The sequence below is a fragment of the Ovis canadensis genome, chromosome 25, assembly GCF_042477335.2.
Source record: "Ovis canadensis isolate MfBH-ARS-UI-01 breed Bighorn chromosome 25, ARS-UI_OviCan_v2, whole genome shotgun sequence".
Lineage (NCBI taxonomy): Eukaryota > Metazoa > Chordata > Mammalia > Artiodactyla > Bovidae > Ovis > Ovis canadensis.
Window position 1 is genome coordinate 36,218,803 of NC_091269.1, and position 16,191 is coordinate 36,234,993.

Here is a 16,191-nt window from a genome sequence, read left to right on the forward strand (position 1 = left end):
ATGAATTGTACCTATTTTTAACCACTTTCCATATAACTGAACTGAAAAGGAACTCTTGGGTTTTTAATGAAAAGTTTTCTCTCCTATCACTGACCTCTTTATTCTGCCACACAAGGCAATTAAAAAAATCAATTGTATTGTGATATAATCCACATACTATACAATTCATCCATTTGAAGTATAATAGTCAATGGCTTTGAGTATATTCAGAGCTGTGCATCCATCTCCATAATCAATTTTAGTACATTTCCATCACCCTGACAAGAAATCCTACATCTTTTAGCTGTCACTCCTCAATCCTCCCAACCCCCAGCCCCAGTCAACCACTAACTGGGCTTCCATCTTGATGGATTTGCTTATTCTGAACATTTCATGTAAGTGGAATCATACAATATATGATGCTTTGTGAACTGACTTCTTTCACTATTTAGCATAATGTTTTCAAAGTTCATCCATGCTGTAACATCATGACTAAGTACTTCATGCATGCTGTGCTGTGCTTAGTTGCTCTTGTGCCTGACTTTTTGTGACCCCATGGATTGTAGCCCGCCAGGCTCCTCTATCCATGGGGACTCTCCAGGGAAGAATACTGGAGTGAGCTGCCATACCCTCCTTCAGGTGATGTTCCCAACCCGGGGATCAAACCCAGGTCTCCCACATGGCAGGCAGATTCTTTACCATCTGAACCACCTGGGAAGCTGTAAGTACCTCATACCTTTTTATAATTTAAGAGTATTCCATTGTATGGATGCTCCACATTTTATTTACCCACTCATTAGCTGACGGACCCCTGTGTGTTGCTTCCACTTTTTGGCTGTTGTGAGTAAAACTGTGAGTACAGGGCGATTTCTGAGCCCTAAGAGCTGCTGGAGAAGGAAATGGCAACCCACTCCAGTATCCTTGCCTGGCAAATCTCATGGACAGAGGAGCCTGGTGGGCTGCAGTCCATGGGGTCGCAAAGAGTCGGGCACAACTGAGCAACTAACACACACAAGAGCTGTTTGCTCAGTTTTCTCCTCTCTGTAGTCATTTAAAAATAAAAAAGTGGCTTGGATATTTCTAAATCTGAAACTATCACACCGAATGTAGGTAATTCTTTCTACAGAATTTATTACCCCTATTATATTACATATAAACTACAAAGCACGTATGTAATGCTGGTCTCTTCCCCCATCTGTGAGCTTGGTGAGGACGAGAGGCAGGTTGATGTTGCTTGCCCCTGTATCCCTGGCACCTTGCCCAGTACCTGGCATGTATTAAGTATTTCTTGACTAATTTTGCCTAACCCCAACCTCATATTGGCCACTCATCTCAAGTTCCCCATTTCCATAAATGGCATTGCTGTTACCTCAGTAACTTAAGATCCAAATCAGAGTTGTATTTGACTCTTCCTCTTTTTACTTCTTCCTCTACTTGTGATCAGTCAGCAATTTGGGGGAAACTTTTTCAGAGCAATTCTCAGCATTTGTGTGTCCATTCCTTTCTCTCACACTGCCCAATCTAGACCCTGTTACTTGGCCTTCTTACCTTCTTTCTCTGCTACTTCTAAGCTATTTTGTAGAGAGTTTTCAAAGTAGTCTTCACGAAAACCAATTGTATCACTTCACTTCCCTCCTCACGTACTAACAGCAGTTTCCCATTGGCCACAGACTAGAGGCACTCAACCCTAAGTTGGAAGATTTCCATAACATGATTCTTTACATCATAGGCAAGTAGCTGCTTCAGTTTTTTTTTTTTTAAGCACTCCCTGCACCTATTTATTAGAATACAGACTCTGCCTATTGGTTATTGGATCTGCTTCACATTGTCTAGGAAGGCAAATACTAGAAATTCTGAACATTTTTATGGCCAGGTCTCATTGACCAACACAAAAATCTATTTGATTCACTAATGCAAATCAGTATATTCCAAACCAAACATATTTACCTTGATTTTTCCATATTCTTTCTTAAAGCTGAGTTACTTACAACATTCTATAAGAAATTCCCTATATACAGGAACTCCCAGCTTTTCCTGTCATATGATCCATAAATGGATCACAGTAAATCTCCAACATACTGCATCTTATAGACGCTCATATCTTCCACGACACTTGCTATGGTGCCAGGCATATTGTAAAAGCAAAGACATGGACAGAATTCAATTCTATTTTCATCAGTAGAGAATTTCTCTCCCTATCACCTAAACCAGAAATGTTTGTTTTTGTCAGGTGAATAATCAGATAAGCCATTTGGGTTGGGGACGATGTCCTAACCTCAACAGGCATGTTGGCTTGACCGTAGAAAGTTGCTTAAAGGATTTCCAGAGAGCTTTGGTCTGATTAATTATACCAGCTTTTGCTTTGTCTTGGAGTACACGCCCCTTTAGAATTAGAGCTGGATTGTTTGGAACAATAACAGAGATTTGGAGAATGGGTTCTGAAGGGAAATGGATACCCAGTAACTAGTAGTTAAAAAGAGCTATGGAAGAAAATAAAAAAGGTTTGAAATGAAGTTCTTTGAGGTTGTTTTCCACATGGTATACAGTTATAGCCCTCTTCCTTGTGTGTCCACAAAGGTTTCAGTAAAATCTACATTGCTTGCTAATGCTTAGTGAGGTGGATTTACTATATGGGGCTAAGCCTATGCTGAGTTAGACCTCAAAGGTTTGTACAAGACAATAACAGAGTTTTCCCATGGGAGAACAGCCATGTAGAGTTTGCGTATATAAATTAAGTAAATATGCTTTAAATTAAAGTGTTCATCTTGTCTTTCCATGTAGATAATATTCCCCATTACTTCTAGATGATTCATAGAGAAAGTTTTCAATGATAATTTGCTGACTAAAGAGGAATGTGCTATAATTTTAACTTGTTTTTAAAGGAGGAAGGAAAGAAAATTTCTTAAGCACCTGCTGTAATCTGTAGCAGATTTCCACATTTAATCTCATTTAATCCTTGCAATCTTGTGATATAAACACTTTTAGTATTATTTGAATGAATTTCATTCATTTTCTAAGTGAAACAACAACAACAACAAAGGCTCAATGAACTTAAGTAACTCACCCAGGTGCATGTCACTAGGAAGTGACAAATACAGGATTCTAACCCAGATCTGTATGATCCCAAAGATTTCTTTGAACTGTTTCATGAATTACCATGAGAGAGGGAGAGAGAGATCATATTATATAAGGACAAGCTCCTTAATGTTTTTATTCCCCTACTATTTATTTTCCTATTGTGTATTAATCATGTACCAATGACTGGAGAATCCTGGGATTGCTGGATTTTTTTTTTTTGCAGAATATTATAAATTATAGCTATTAAATATATCTTTTAATTCAAAGAACCATGCCCTAAACCCTCTATAATTTATATGCCATAGGTAGGTTAATAGTCTAAACTTTTCTTTGTTGTCACAAAAATAGAACTCTTTACCAATTCCTGATTATTTCATTTCCATAAGTAGAGAGTTGGGGATGAAACTCTTGCTCATTTTCTTTAACAATCAACTATCTTCAGATTGACAGATCTACCTAAAAAGTTAGAGTTTGCAATAACTGTGCATATTGACTATGTTATGTCACTGGGTACTAAATTGTTGAGGTATCTTGTAATATGCCCTCTTGAAACAGCAACATGAAAAACTGAGTTTTTATTTCAACCTCAATGATAACAATAGCTTTCTTTTCCCAAGATGGTTTACTGATTAACAAGTTACAAGCACATGAATTGTGCACTTCTGGTTACAAGAGCAAGTCACTGTCTAGTGATGACCATTCAAGAATGCAACCACAAGTCAAGGCTATTATAAGACCAAGCTGCCATTATTGTTCCTCAGTGACATCCAGTCCAGTAAAAATGCTGTTTTCAGAAGCCAGTTACCACCAAAGCAGTGGTGGATTTTGTGGTTGGTTATTTGAGAAATTGTTCTTGGGATCTTGAGAAAAGAATCTAACTTCTTCAGTAGTTAGTGTGCTACTACTGATTTAAGACAGATTTAGTTTTCTCCTGAATGTACAATGTCCTGGAATTATGTATGAATATCCACATTGGCTGAAAGAAAAAGTTATCTCCCAACAAAAATCGGTTAAAAAAAGCAAGTCACTGTGTATAGATATGACTGGTCTAAGTGAAGACCCTTGTTTTACTGGTTTTGACTGGCCCATTCTTGCTTAGTTACTCTTTAACAGTTCTCGTGTAGGCCTACACATGAGCACAGACTCATCTCTAGAATTGTGCCAAACTCCCTTAGCTTTGCTCAACTGGTTTTTCAGTTTTATTTAATAGGTACCTATGATATGGTGAGCACTGCTTGGGTAAAATTTGAATGCACTATTGTTTTAAGAATATAAGGTTCAGTGAGACTTTTCTTGTAGCTAAGAATGAGAGGCCCTTTCTTTTCAGCCACACCCACATGCAGATTTGTGAATCAATCACCTTCAAGTGGTCTGGGTTCTCCTGAGATCTCTGCATTCCAGAAGTCAGGTAGAGGCCCTCCAACCACAGGCCTCTCAAGATTTGTGCACCTCCCCCAGGGCTCCAATTCCATCTTCATTTCTGGCTTCGTTTCTCTTTCAGTGCATCCATGAACTCCACTCTAGTCTCTTCCATATTTCCCTTCTCTCAGCTAAGCCAGGCTCTAAACTATCCAGAGGTAAAATGTAGCCTCCTTTCCTTGATTGTCTCAAAAAACCCCACTAACTCAGGGCATAAGGGTATTAGCTACCAGATAAGTAAAAAATTGATTGTTTGACATGAAAGTAAAAGTAGCACATTCTAAATAATTTCAAGCTATGTAAAGATATTTGAACATTGTCTTATAAGCAGTTTGTGACAAGGAGCTTCCATAATTCTGTAGTGACTCCATTAGCCAGACTGTAAGTTTCATGTGAGGAGTTAAATTATGTGATATCTCATAGAGGCACTCACATTTTTCACAGTTGACAAATAAAATCCTAATGGAGTAATTACAGGACAAAATAAAAAAATTTCTCAGTATGAATTACTTCTAGACCATGTATGATCAAGGTTAATGACATGCTATTCTATTAAATAGTATGCAATGGAAAATACAACTAATGAAGTTGTGGGTAGCATTTTATCCACATTTTAAAAGAATTTGCTTTTATACCTTTCTGTTTTTCATATATTCCAAACAGAGCCGTTTTGATTTAATTGAAAGCAACTGTGAAAATCAAGTCAATTTATTATCAGTTATAAACTTGATCTTTTGGAATAGAATGGGTGATTTAAGGAATATGTAGTTTATTTCCTTTTTTTAATCACTAAAACAAACTCATTTTAATTTGCATGTATTAAATTATAACTGAAGATTAAGCAGGGAATTGAGATTACTAGGGAGTGAAAAGAAAACTCTTCTGTGGTCAAAGGACTTTCTTCCAGAGCTGTTTGGCTGAAATGTTGTGTACATAAAGGCCTAATGCATTTTGGCAACTCTAACACTGAGATTTACATTTTTACTATTTTACTTTAAAATTAAAATATTTAAAAATTCCTTTTATCTGCCTTTTCAGCCAGTTAGTTTCATTCTCTACAATATGCCCTAGACATGGTGAATTTGATTGCCTACAGAATGAATTAATGAATATTTTATGTCAATGGAAGTTTATTAACAACATTTGTGATATTCTCAAATCAATCCTTCTATGTTCTCCAATTACAGCCTCATTGTGGTTAGGCACCATCCCAGGGGAAAAACAAAGGGAGAGAGGGGAATCAACATACTTACAACTGACTTCAGAAGAGCAAATTAATAAGGGGAAGTATGTCTAACTTATGTTTTCTGCTGTTGTTTGTTACATTAAATACAAAATGCAAATGCATGTCCTTTAAGTGTTTTGGCTGTTGTTCAAAAATGTGAATTATTCTACCAGAAGGCAAAAGCATTTCCCTTCAACCTCAAGGTCCATAGTTAATTCAGTTGTTCAACATAGGGGCATTTCCAAACTCTAAAGTAAATATTATTTACACAGCAAACATACTAACAATGAACTGTCTTAAAATATCTTGGTGATGAAAATATAAAACGGTTTTGATGAAGGTTATTTGGATCACCCTGTACCCTGTTTTCATACTTTTAAAATAAGCCTAAAATGTGTATAATTGTATACACATCATATATATTATACAAATATATAATTTCCTGATCCTTTAACTCTGCTGATCTAAATTAAACCCTCAATGTTAATTAGACATTAAGCCCTGGCAGTAGCTTCTGGGTGACCTTGAACCAGATACTAACTTCTGGGTCTCTACCTCTATGAAAAGAAGGAGGTTGAACTAGATGCTCCAAAGTGCTTCGAGTTGACAATTTATTATTGAAGCCATCAAAGAGACATTCTGATAATTTGGGGTTGAATCCTTTTTTAGAAACATTTTGTTTCCTCTTCAACCCCTTGTTCCCTCACTATACCTGTGGTTCCTAATAAATATGTCAGGACACATTGACATACCATGACTCTTTAATAGGAGTGCCACCAAACTTCCATTGTTCTGTACAATTTATTTTTGCTTCAACTGAAGATATGTATTATGTTCTGTGATAGGTTAGATGAAACACTGTCAGAAGTTCTTGCAATAAGGTTAAGGTACAGTTTGCAAAAATAAGAGGTTAAAGGAATATCATTATGTCAAACTGGTGACAGTTCAGATCTGTACTAGACAGTTTAGACATGGCAGTCATTAGTCACATGTGGCTACTGAGCTCTTGACATGCGGCTAGTCCTAACTGAGATGTGCTGTAAGTGAACAATACTCATCAAATTTTAAAGGCAGGAAATGGCAACCCACTCCAGTGTTCTTGCCTGGAGAATCCCAGGGATGGGGCAGCCTGGTGGGCTGCCATCTATGGGGTCGCACAGAGTTGGACATGACTGAAGTGACTTAGCAGCAGCAGCAGCAGTGAAAAAAAAGAAAGTATCTCATTTAGTATTTTTTATGTTGATTACATGTTGAAATATTAATATTTTGGATAGATCATGTTAATAACAATATGTTGCCTTAAACTGTGGTACTAGAAAAATTTAAATTCCTATGTGATTCCTATTATATCTCTCTTGGACAGTGCTGGTCTGGAGTCAAATGTTTATTGAAACACAAAAGACCTGCCTTAGTAACTATATAAACAAACATGGTCAGGTCAATAAAGTTCTCCCACAGTTGCATGGTTCTACCTCATGCGAAGAGTTGACTCAGTGGAAAAGACCCTGATGCTGGGAGGCATTGGGGGCAGGAGGAGAAGGGGACGACAGAGGATGAGATGGTTGGATGGCATCACCAACTCGATGCACATGAGTTTGGTTGAACTCCGGGAGTTGGTGATGGACAGGGAGGCCTGGTGTGTTGCGATTCATGGGGTTACAAAGAGTCAGACACAACTGAGCTACTGAACTGAACTGAACTGAACTGAAAGGATGCTTGAATAGAAATATTGTTATATTGTAGCCATGATTATCTTAAAAGCATTCATGACTCATACTGTGTCCATGGGTTGGAATAATTAATACTGCCAAAATGACCACATGATTCAAGGCTATCTACAGATTCAGTGCAATCCCTATCAAAATACCAATGTCATTTTTCACAGAACTAGAACAAATAATTTTAACATTTGTATGGAAAAACAAAAGACCTTGAATAATTAAAGTGGGGAAGAAGAACAAAGCTGGAAATATCATGCTCCCTGATTTCAAACTATAGTACAAAGCTGCAGTAATCAAAACAGTGTGGTACTGGTACAAACACATATAGATCAATGGAACAAAATAGAGAGCTCAGAAATGAATCCAAACTTACATGGGAAATTAATCTATCATAAAGGAAGCAAGAATATACAATGAGGAAAAAAACAGCCTCTTCAATAAATGGTGCTGGCAAAACCAGACAGCTACATGGAGAAGAATCAAACTGGACTACTCTCTCATATCATGCACAAAAATAAATTCAAAATTGATTAAAGACTTAAATGAAGACCTGAAACCATAAAACTTTTAGAAGAAAATACATGCAGTAAGCTCTTTGACATTGGTCTTAGATTTTTTTTTTTTTTTTTGGATATGTCTCCTCAGGCAAGGAAAACAAAACCAAAAATAAACAAAAGTTTATTTAGTTTCACTGCCTCAAACTAAAAAGCTTTTGCACAGTGAAAGATGCTATCAACAAAATTAAAAGGCCACCTACTGGTTGGAAAAAGATATTCAAAAATTATATATCTGATAAGGGGTTAATATTCAAAATATACAAAGAACTCATATAACTCAACATAAAAAAAAAACACATCATCCAATTTTTAAAAAATGGGCAGAGCATCTGAATGGATTTTTTTTCAAGAAGACATACAGATGGTTGACAGGCACATGAAAAGATGCCCAACACCACTAATTATCAGGGAAATGCAATCATAACCACAATGAGATATCACCTTATATCTGTCAGAATGGCTATTATTAAAAAGGTAACAAGAAATTGTTGGCAAGGAGTGAGGAAGAGCAAACCCTAATATACTTTTGGTAGGAATGTAAATTTAGTGCAGCCACTGTGAAGAACAGTATGGAGATTCTTCAAAAAATTTAAAATAGAACTATTATATGATCCCACTATTATATGACTCCACTCCTGGGTATTTATCCAAAGGAAATAAAGACCCTAATTCAAAAATATATATACACCCCTATGTTCATTGTAGCATTATTTACAATAGCCAAGATATGGAAGCAACCTAAGTGTCCACCAATAGATGAATGGATAAAGAAGATGTGGTGTATATGTGTGCGTGTATGTGTTCTCTCTTTGATTAAACTTTTTTTAATTTTTTGACAGATTTTTGGTCAAGTTGTTTCCATTAAAAATTATTGACTTTGAAAATAACTTAAAACTGCCACACATAAAAACAAATTATATATATATATATATATATAGTGTACATATATATGATATATATGTGTATATACCCATATGCATGCATACATTTGTATGTATACATATATATACATTCAATGGGATATTACTGTCATGAAAAATAATGAAATATTGCCATTTGCAACAACACAGATGGATCCATTTGTGACTTGTTTGGTCCTGTTCTGAGCTTTCAAAGCCCTTCACTCTGTACCCTCCTACACTGCATACAGGAAACCAAGCATAGGCAGTGCCTCCTTTGGCTGCAGGTAAACGGTGCAGCTTTGTATGTTGCTCCTTTTCTTATCTTCAGTGACACTGGTATGTGACTTTCACAACTTCAACATGCATGCTTAACTCCCAGATTAGGTAACAGAAAGGAGCATGAGACTTCAGCTACTTTTCTTATTAATAGATTTGGTTCTCCACCCTGGCTCATGAGTTGTGTTTGTAATTTAGTTATTCCAGGGGGCAATACTGGTTCTGCTTAGCTCTTCCCTCCTTCCCCTACCCAGAATCATTTTCTTATTAAAGGAGACTTGCCTTTGGCTTGGTGTTTTCCATTGGTGTGCCATTTTTTGGAGAATCCCGTGGACAGAGGAGCCTGGCAGGCTACAGTCCATAGGGTTGCAAAGAGTCGGACACAACTGAACATGCGTGCATACCTTTCTCATCTGGAGTTGGATACTAAGCACATCTCTCCCTGCACTTGGACATGGATAAATAAGGGAGTTTTGAAGGGACAGCATTTGGAAGTGCAAGATGAAGAACCTGTGCATGTCAAAATGCACATTAACTCTTTTGAGGGTCAGTGTTGGTGACATTCTCACTGTGCTCCAGTTCTTGGTCTTGCTTCTCCTCTCTCATTTGTTCCGTTCTGGAAAATTTCAAGCAAAACATCTGTTTTGAAGTGCTATGCTCCTTTCTGGACAACAATTGGTCTTTTCTTTTTTTTAATTCCAGAGTTCGCTTATGTCCTCCTTATCATCCCCAGATGTTTTGCCCCCTGCCTTTTTTCTTTTTCTCATTTTAATAATTGTGCAAGCCCCAGAAGAACTGCTGGCAGATCTTTTCCCCACTTTGGATCACCCTGCACAACTCCCACCAAGAATTCCGCCTTTACTCTTTTCCCACTTTTCAATGGACTTAGGTCAAAGCCCATGAAGGATGTGGGGAGTAGGGAGAAGGTAAGTAGTACTTTTTATTTATAAATAGATATGAGTCTCCTTGGAACCTCAGCATCTACACACAGGTGGAGCTATGAAAGGAGGAAACAGGCTTCAAATCCCAAGAGGAAAGTTTTTTGGTGTCATTTTGTCTAATACCAAAAAATAAAGCGGGAAGCATAAACATTTGGCTTTTAATGATTAAATTTTGTCGTTTCTACTTTTAAGGATGTAAGACAACACATTTCTTGTGACCCGCTCCAATGCCCCAGGTTGTGCTATATTGAGGAAAACAGGCCATGTATCTATGAATAAGGAGACAGAACCAGGCTTCTGGAGTTGAGAACCCAGACTATAAAACTGACTTGACCTCCTCTTAGAAAGATACACATACTCTGTGCCCAGAGGTGGGGCACAGCTCTGTTTTCTGGAAGAAAGAGTCTAGGAGAGGGCCTGTCATCTTCCAGTGAATGCTGAATTTGGGTGGGGGTGGGGAGTACATAAAAGAAAGCGGAAAATATATATTATAGAGATTTAAGAGATAAATCTCTACATAGATTTAGAATCCAAGAACTCCCTGTGAAAAGTTGGCCAACAATGAGGGACTTATTTGACTCTTCCTGAGAAAGTAAGTAGCAAGAGTGTAGATATAACTGATGATATGATTAGGTTAGTCATTCTTTTCATACAAGAAATGTTTGTTAAATGTCCACTATAGGCAGGCCATTTGTACAGTGGGCAGTCTTGCTCAGGGGATAATCTATTGGAAGTGGGAAGAGACTACTGTTAACTAAAAGAAAAAGAGTTAAATGCATAGAAAGAAAGAGGGAGGAAAAGGTGAGATAACAGGCAAATCTATGCAATGATTTATACTTTTAACCACGGAAATGAGGGGAGCCAAGAACTTGGTTCAGATACTGACCAAATGAGATAATGATTTCAGTCAAGGTGCTGTGCAAACTCTATTACTGGTTTCCCTGGCTAATACTTCATCTTATGGCAAAAGCAGTATAATCAGAAAAACCACATGCAAATTAGGTAAAAGCAGTAATGAGAGGCAGGGCTCCACGTGGTCTGGTTTTCTCCACTGTGGAAGAAGGCCTGGGGATAGGTTTCTGAGGGTTTTTGCCATAAAGAGTGACACCATGAAGGAAAATACTAAAAGGTTAATTAGAGTCTGCCCACTTGAGAGAGTCTTCATTTATTAACAGGGCTCCCCATCCAGTTGCTTTCTAACCTCTTCACTGTCCCTGTCAGCCCGGTGGCCTTCAAGATGTCAACGGATAATTTGATTTATTCCTGAGCTCCTTCCTTTGGCCCTTCCTGCCCTGCTCCTTGTGTACTGCGCTTGCTTGCTCATTCACAGGGTTAACTGACTCACTAGGTGCCAAGATATGATTCATCCTGCCCTCAGGATGGTTTCTTCCCTGGACTATGTTGCAGGGGTCAGAGCTTCTTCAGAACATGCCCACAAAAATATCATCATTCTTTTTTTAATCAGGGAGAGGATAAGAGGGCCAGTTTGGCACAATGGTTCTGAAATAGATCCTTTGGACATGAAACCAAAACACATTTAAGTCTCTCTGCAGGCGATTTATGCCTCTTAGTTCTGAGAGGTCTGTAATAGTTGTTTAATTGTGGGAATGAGTTACTAGGGAAGGACATGTGTCCATTCTTGGACATCTTAACAAAGATGTTAATCTACTGTTTGTTTTGGATGAGTTTTGTTTGCCTAAATATCTCTTTCCAGTTGTACTCTATGGCTTTCTTTTGTGCCAGAAGAGATGATTGTTAAGTTTCCAGTTTTTTCTAGTTTGCTGCTTAACTGTGATGTTGCTAAAGGTTCTGGTCCATTATACGTGATCTTAATCAAAGATGAAAAAAACAGTCTCAAATATGTTGTTTGAAATGGAGGAGCCCCTAAACGTTCATCTGCCGAGATTCTGGCGACAATTTAGGAATCTGAGGAATTTATAGAAGAGGGTAAAATGTGGTGACTCTTTCGAAACCATGGACAGAGAAAGGAATGAATATATCAGCAGTACATGAAAGTGTGCTCTGGTTAGTCATGCTACAGCTGACATAAAATATTAACTGCCCTTTCTTTGTCCATCTGATTCACATTTTTTTATACTTCATGTTCCCTATTAATTTTATTTTACATTCACTGAAATATGAGCAATGAGTCACCATTTTAACTGATAGTTCTTGCAGGCAGAATTAAAATTGTATTGATCCTAGAGGTATTTAATCGACGGTTAGTGAGGCCCTCCCAAGGGAAGTGAGAGTTCAGGGATACACGTGGGTTTACTTTACAACATGTTGAACCTCCAAACGGAGTTGGAAATGCAGATCTAGATGTCTAGGGAGCTGGAACTAGAAATAGAGATGTAAAAGGGAGGTGATCACTTAAGTTGTGGGTGTGGATGAGATCAAGGGAAGCAGGCACAGCAAACAGGAGGCAAGAACAGAGGAAGGCTCTTGGAGAGCACCCACTTGTGGGCAAGAGTGCCAAGTTAGCACAGGAGGTGGGAGAGGATAGGCGGAAAGAGCATCAGCAAGAGGTCACTGTGCTGTAACCCACAAGGCAGTAGGGGTTTTCGACAAGGTAATTGACCACAGAGTCAAATGAGCAGAGATGTTTGGCAAAAGAACTACAAAGAAGCCATGATGGTGGGTGATTATGAGGACTTAGCTGGATCCTGAGAAAGTACTTGCTGTAGGGTTTTGAAAGAGAAACCTGACTGCACGGTGTTCAGCTGTCTATAAGGATTAATGTTCCAAGAAATTTGGTGGTGAAGAAAGGGAAGAGAGAGCACCTTAGTAATTTTGCTTTTTAAGAATGGAACTCAGCTGAACATATATGAATGGGGAAGGAGCCTCTGAGAAGAGGGGCTGAGGAAGCAGGTGAGGGGATTATTGCAGGAGCTGGAAAGCACTGGCTTAATATCAAATGAGGAGAATCTAGTCTTGAAAGGAAATAGCTATCATGAAGATAAGGAGAACCCCAAATACATACACATTCTCATTTATAACATTCAATCAGTACGATAGGCCACGGCCATGGTTCTTGGAATCAGCCAGCCAGTGTTTGAATGGTGACTTTGACCCTAACTAGTCTGTGTGACCTTGGATATGTTACTTGACCCTCCGTGTACCAGTTTCTCTATTTTAAAATGGGGAACAAATAGTACCTACACTGTAAGAAAATACATAGATATAAATAAAATACTTATAACAGTGTCTGGCACAGAGTGTTAGTTGCTCAGTCACGTCTGATTTTTTGTGACCCTCATGGACTGTAGCTCACCAGGCTCCTCTGTCCATGGAATTCTCCAGGCAAGAATACTGGAGTGGGTTGCTATTCCCTTTTTCAGGGGATCTTCCCAACCCAGGGATTGAACCTGGGTCTCCTGCACTGTAGGCAAATTCTTTGCTGTCTGAGCCATCAGGGAAGTCCCCTGGCATGGAATTAGGACTATAATAATTAACATAAAATGAGGAGAGAGAATGGGAAGAAATCTGGAGTCGTAGAAGTCCCTGAAGTTTGAGGGAAGTATCAAGTACTTATCTGAGTCAGTCTCATTTAAGTTATCTTCTTGGGGCTAGTACACATACTTTTGGAGTATTGATTTTTGCCCTTGTGAACCTGTTGTGCAGTGTAGGAAACCAAACCACAGTATCCGGTGCCCTTGCAGTGGCACTAAATGTTTCTCACCCCACTCAGTGGCAGACCCCAGCTCATGTCCTGTCAGACACCATCTAGTTATGCGTGTGTTCAGGCCAGGAAGAAAATGTGCTTGACAAGGTTGGGTGTTAAAAAACTCTCCAACTCCTAAGAAAATTGTTTTAATACTGAAAACGCAGAGATTTCCAATATGAGTAATAGGAACTCTTTGAGACAGTGAGAGTACAATTTTATTTATAGAAGTAATAGCAGGAACATACCACACAAATATTTTACACACAAAACACCTTAGACACAAAGAGATAGAAGTGAGCTTTTCGTTTATTCACATTGAGTCTAGGATACTAGGTGACCTACTAGGTCACCTTTGAAAAACAGAATCTTGTCACATCCCTTGGATACAAATTAAACAGCTCAGACTGAGTAGGTTGAGGTCACACAGAATCTAGAACTCACTCTAGTCTGTGCCTTTACCCTAACTCTTGAAGCTGCTACATTCATGACAAAATAACTCAGTGGGTGGTGAGTCAGACAAAACAAACACCAAACAGACTCTCCTTCACAGCATGGCAGGTGTGAGGGAAAGGTAAACTTTAAACAAAGTTGTAATTATATCACAACATTCCCCTGCCTGCCTGCCCCCCGAGAAGCACTCCCCCAAACCATACACAGATACTCCTAACACACAGTTTTTCTACTGCTCAAGAACCTTCAATGGCTCCCCAGTGCCTATGAACTCATGATGGCAACATATTAAGGCTGGACTTCTCTTGCTTGTGACTAGCCTGAGGCTTAGCTGAAACTGTCTAAGATCTGATTGGAATTCAATGTTAAGTATGCAGTGGGAGAAAGAGACTGACGGCTTCCTAAAGTTCTAAGATGTGCTTAATTTGGGCACCGAAAATCCAAATATTTTAACATTCAACTCCCCTCTATTGTTCAGTCATCAAATCATCTCGGACTCTTCATGACCCCATGGACTGCAGCACGCCAGGCTTCCCTGTCCCTCACCATCTCCTGGATTTTGCCCAACTTCACATCCATTGAATCGGTGATGCCATCCAACCATCTCATCCTGGCATCACCGATTTCCTGGCATCAATTTAGTACTCGAAGCTTCTCTTCTTCTCTACCGTTACTCAAATGGTCTGTCTTCATTGTCTTCTAAACTCATTTGGACAGTCCCAGCACTTGGTGGGACTATTGCTTCTGCTGTGATCCCAGCCAATAATGTATTTGGCACTAGCTAAAGGGAACACTCTTTACTTTATGTTGCTACATTCATTACTAGCTATTGGTTTTTCTTCTGCTGCTCTCATTCTATTTAGTTTTTAATCCATTCTCATTCTGTAAAATTCAAACAGTGTAATAAACTCTCCTAATCCTCAAATCCAGTCCTAGATAATTCCTATCACCAGTTTGATGTGTCTTTCCATGTGCTGTTTTATGCATTCACATACTTGTGAACATACAGATTCTGTTTTGTTTATTAATTATTTTTTAAAGTTCTATACATGATCTCTTAATAGACTGTACATTCCTTGAGGGCAGGAATGAAGATTCATACGTCTTTTATCCCTCACAGTTCATAGTACAGTCACTGAAAAATAAGCAGTTTCCTAAAAGTTGCATCAGGGAAGAAAGAAACCTGATCCATGCAGAAGTGGTGGCAAGAAGCTCCTTGGATTTAACTGTTGGCACTAAAGATGGTTTTATTTGCCTTCAAATATAAATGGTAATAAGCCCCAATCACTGAGCACTCATTTTGTACAACAACAATGAGAGGTAGGTTTTCTCATTTTACAGATGGGGATTTTGAGACTTAAAGTGATTAAATCATTTTCCCAAGGTCACACAGGTAATATATATATATATATATATATATATATATATATATATATATATATATATATATAGCCCAGCCAAAATTTGAACCAGATCTTGATGGCTCTAAAGTCCTTATTCTTCCCATTAGATGATGCTAGCTGGGAGAATGAAAAGCATGAGCATAATCAAGGTGAGAAGGACCTTGAAGATGCTGAATTTATTTATTCACCCAACTCTCTCATGGCTAGGAAAAAGACGGGTAGATGTGGATCCTTTTTAATCTCCTAGTTCCTGAACAGGACCCGGATTAAAAGACTTTTAGTTCAGTTCAGTCGCTCAGCTGTGTCCGACTCTTTGTGATCCCATGGACTGCAGTACACCAGGCTTCCCTGTCCATCCTGTAAACAATGCTGCTGTGAACACTGGGGGCACTTGTGTCTTTTTCAGTTTTGGCTTCCTCAGGGTATATGCCTAGGAGTGGGATTGCTGGGGGCATATGGTAGTTTTATTCCTAGTATTTTAAGGAAGCTCCATACCATCTTCCATAGTGGCTATATCAGTTTACATTCCCACTAACAGTGCGAGAGCAATCCCTTTTCTCCACACCTTCTCCA